The sequence below is a fragment of the Hemiscyllium ocellatum genome, unplaced genomic scaffold, assembly GCF_020745735.1.
Source record: "Hemiscyllium ocellatum isolate sHemOce1 unplaced genomic scaffold, sHemOce1.pat.X.cur. scaffold_125_pat_ctg1, whole genome shotgun sequence".
NCBI lineage: Eukaryota > Metazoa > Chordata > Chondrichthyes > Orectolobiformes > Hemiscylliidae > Hemiscyllium > Hemiscyllium ocellatum.
Genome location: NW_026867722.1, coordinates 715,344 through 720,477, shown reverse-complemented (window position 1 = coordinate 720,477; position 5,134 = coordinate 715,344).

Sequence of the window (5,134 nt, the reverse complement as noted above, 5' to 3'; positions counted from 1 at the left end):
AAACTCAGCAAATGTTCTCTGGGCACAGGTTCAAATCCCACCATTGTAAATGATTGAATGTGAATTAAATGTTTCCTGTCTTTAGTGAAGTAATCTAAGGTGGGACAGGGATATCACAGGGATTACAGAACAACAGCAGAGGGAGGGACAGGACAGGCAGCTCAATGCCCCAGGGGACAGATGCTGCAGGAAGGACAGAAGGGGAGCTGAGAGAGGAGAAGAGCTGCTGGTTGTGATTGGGGTGAAACATCACAGCAGGGACTGAGAGAGGAGATTCCTGCGGGACCGCCCAGTGACGCTGTGTTCATGGAATTCATCAGGAACAATGGGGCTTCCCTTTCCTCTGATTGTTCTACAGACCCCGAGAGCCCCGCCCTCCTGCACCTTGACCTTCTCAAGATGGCGGCCCTGCGGCCCGCTCTCCCTCTTCCCTCAAACAAATGGCGGCCGTGACCCTGGGCCGCTTCCCTGATCAGAGACCGCCACCTCCTTCCCGGGCCTGGAGGGGCTTTTTTGTTTTTTTTACCTGTATCCAGCACTTGTGAATTCTCTCCGCTCCTTTCTCCCAGCGAGGCTCCCACACCCCGGCTCTGAGCGCCGCTCTCTGAAGCCGATCGCAGCCGCTGCCGGAGAAAGCAGCTCCATGTCTGTCTCTCCCTCTGTCCTGATCAATGTGACACTGCGCATGCGCTACATAGGAACCAAACTGCGCATGTGCCTGAGGTTTATAGACAATGCCCACCCTGGGACTTTTGCTCTTACCCAGAATAATTTTGCTAATTCTCTCTTACACTTCCCTAGAACTCTGTGGAGGCCTATAAAAAAACTCCAAGCAGTGTCACCTCTCCCCTTCTGTTTCTAACCTCAGCCCACACTACCTCAGGAGACAAGTCCTCATGAAAAGCTATCTCAGCCACCGTTATAATATCCTCGACTAACATGACTTGCATGAACCCATTGCAGAGCTTCAAACTCCATGAGGCAGCCATACTCTCTATCACAGACAGACTCAGTCTGGAACCTCCTCTGTCCTTAAGACCTTATACACTGCCTGCACTCCTCCGTTTCCCCTTTGCATGTTCCCTTTCCAACCTGCCCCATCTGCATCACTCCACAATTGGAAGTGTCAAGGGCAGAAGTCTGTCAAATCGTCTCCCTAACCTATTCTATCCTCCTTTAAGATTTTTTTGGAAATCATTCTGCTTAATCAATGTTTTGATCATCCATGAAGTACCTTAGGAGATTTGCCATTGTGAAAGTTCCATACAATATGAGTAGTTGTTGTTTTTGCCATACATTAGGAGAAACAGGAATGATGCATTCAAAATTCTACCAAGAAAGTCACTGATAGGTGCAGTGTATAGGCCACCAAATAATATCATCATATTGGGATAGGCAATAAACAGAAATAACTAATGCCTGTAAAAATGGTACGGTTATTATCATGGGTGATTTTAATCTACATGTAGATTGGTCAAACCAGACCAATCAGGGTAGCTATGAGGAGTTCATTAAGTGTATCTGTGATATTTTACTTGAACAGTATGAAATGGATCTACAAGGGAGCAAGCTATCCAAGATCTGACCCTCTGCAATGAGACAGGAAAAATTAGTGACCTCAGAGTTAGGGATCCTCTCGGAAGAAGTGATCACTGTATGGTTGAATTTAATAAATATGGAGAGTGTGAAGATAAAACCTAATACCTGGGTCCTGTGCTTGGACATGAGGAACTACAATAGAATGAGGGAGAACCTTGATAACGTAGACTGGAAACAAAGATTTTATGGTGGGACAGTTGATGAGCAGTGGAAGATTTTCAAAGACATTTTCCAAAGTCCTCAGCAAAGGTATATTCCAGTGAAATGGAAGGACTGTAAGAAAAGGTGTTCTCTACGATGGGTATCTAAGGAAAGTGATCAAATTGAAAGGCATACAAAGTGGCCAAAACCAGCATGAAACTAGAACTGGGAAAACTTTAAAGGTCAACAGAAAGCCACAGAAGAGTTACAAAGAAATGTAAGCTCGAACATGAGAAAAATAAACTAGCACAGACTATAAAGACAGATAGCAAATGTTTCTATAAACATAAATAATGAGAAAAGAGTGGCAAAAGTAAACATTGGTCTTTTGGAAAAAGAGAAGCAGCATTTAGTTCCGGGACATCACAGTGGAGGATACTAATATCTTGCCAGTAATTAACAAAGACACAAAGGTAGGTGAGGATATGGAAGCTATCATTATTACAGGACACCTAGTTTTGGACTGTTGGAGGTAATTGAGCTAATAATAGAAAATTCTCTTTCCCTGACAGAATGTATCCCAGGAGAAATAGCAAATGCACTGACAGTAATTTTCCAAAATTCACTGGACTTCATGGCAGTCTCAGCAGTTTGGAAAGCAGCAAAAGTGACGCCACTGTTTTAAAAAGGAGGTGGACAAAAGATGGGTAATTATACCCCAGACAGCTTCTCTCTATAGTGGGAATGATGCTTTGATCTATTATCAAGGAAGAAATAGCAGGGACTTGATAGAAATTGTCCCATTGGACAGGTACAGCATGGGTTCATGAAGGGCAGGTCATGCTTGAAAAATCTTTTGGAATTCTATGAAGACATTTCAAGCAAGTTGGACAATGTGGACCCAGTGGATGCAGTGTACCTGGATTTCCAAAAGGCCTTCAAAAAGGTGCTGTGCAAGAGGCTGTTGCATAATATAAAGGTATATGGCATTAGGGGTATAGGATTAGCATGGATAGAAGATTGGTTGACTAACAGGAAGCAAAGTGTGGGGATAAATGCATATTATCTTGGCTGGCAATCAGTGACTAGTTGTGTGCCTCAGGGATCAGTGTTGGGACTGCGATTATTTAGAATTGATACAGATGATTTGGAGTTGGGGACCACATTTAGGGTGTTAAAGTTTGCTTATGACACGATGATGAGTAGCAGGACAAAGTGTGCGCAGGACTGTGGAACTTTGCAGAGGAACATAGATACATTGAGTGAGTGGGCAATGGTCGGTCATATGGAATATAATGTTCATAAATGTAATGTCATACTGTTTGGTTGGAGTAACATTAAAAAGAGATTATTAATTGAATTTTAAAAAGTTGCATTTTTGCTAAGCAGAGGCACCTGAGTATCCTACTGCGTGAGGTTGGTCACCAGGTATAACAATCAATTCTGAAGGCAAATGCAATTTTGTCCTTCTATGCTGAAGGGATTGTGCTTAAAAGCAGATGTTATGTTCCAGCTGTATTGGGTGCTGGTGAGGCCACACCTGGAGTACTCCATGTAGTTGTTATCTCCTTAGTTGAGAAAGGATGTACTGGCACGAGAGGGGGTGCAGAGGAGATTAACTAGGTTGATTCCAGAGTTGAGGGGGTTGGCTTAACAGAGACGGAGTAGATTGGGATTATATTCATTGGAATTCAGAAGAATGGAAACATATAAAATAATGAATGAAATGGATAAAATAGAAGTAGAGAGGATGTTTCCACTGGCAGGTGAATCTAGGACAAGATGGCATCACCTCAAGATTAGAGGCAGCAAATTTAGGACTGAATTGGAAAGGAACTTCTTAACCTCAATGGAATTCATTGCCCAGGGAAGTAGTTGATGTTTGTACAGTAAACGTTTTAAAGCTAAGGTAGCTTTTTTTCAAAACAGAAATAATTAATTAAAGAATACGGTGAGAACATGGGTAAATGGTTCTGTGTCCACGAAGTGATCAGCCATGATCTTATTGAATGGCAGAGCAAGCTCAAAGGGCAGGATTGTCTTCTCCTGTTCCTAGTTCTTATGTTATACAATTGATATGGTTAATGTAATTTCTGCAGTTTCATGCATTCACACACACACACACACACACCTCACACATATCCCACACACATACACACACACTCACTCACACACACATACACCACACCTACACACACACATACACACACCTATATACACACACACACTCACATACACTCACTCACACACGCACACACACACTCACATACACTCACTCACACTCACACACACATACACACATACACACACTACACACACTCACATACACTCACACACACTCACTCACACTCACATACACATCACTCACACACACACACATACACACACTCTCACACACATACATACACACACACTCACTCACACACCTACACACACACTCACTGTACTAAAACTGAGGTTTAATGAATAAAAACTAAATTATGAAACTAATGATCGACTAGGCCATAATGAAGCATGAACTAGAAGTCACCTCTGTTATGCCAGGAACATGGTAACCTTGGGCAAGAAACCAAGGAATGCTTCAGTTAGACACAGAGGGCAAAATACAATGAAAGCTCTTTCATGACATCAATAAATGTTATAACTAGTAGCAGAAATTGTAAAATAATATAACATTTTAATTAAAGAAATTGGCAGAGAAAAGCGTGAAATGCTTTAACCAATGGAATTGTCATTAATGATTTTTAATGTAAGAAAAATCCATAGCGTGAGATGTTTAAACCAATGAAATTATCACCAATGTATTTGAATGGAAAAATAATGTATAAGTATTAGTGCTGTAAAATCTCCCGTTGCGATTTCCGAAGTCCTTTTTGGAACTCGCCCAATCTTCGAAGATTGAATAAACATCTGTTGCTCTGTCTGTGTGTGTCTCGCAGTATTTCGAATTGCCACGGGAAAAGTGACAGCCGGTGGGGATAAGGGCTGATACCAGTCAACTTGGAGTTCGCCTTTTTGAACTTAACCTTGTGGACAGTCTCCCTTGACACAAGGGTTAAAGGTCAGTCCGCGGTTGGCAGAGTTCGGAGGCAGGACCCGGTTGTTCTGAATCAGATCCCTAGAGTTAGAATAGTTAGCCAAGTGTCAGGAACTATTCTCCGGAGATTCAGAAAACCTAGACAGAAATCACTTATAACACATTCCTCCCTCACTCGTGACTTGGAGGTGCTGATGTTGGATTAGGATGGACAAAATTAAAATTCCCAGAACACCAGGTTATAGTCCAACAGGTTTATTTGGAAGCACTAGCGCTGCTGCTGCTTCATCAGGTGGTTGTGTGTTTTTAACTTTGTCCCTCACTCTTGTAACTTATGCAGAGCAACAAAAACCAGGA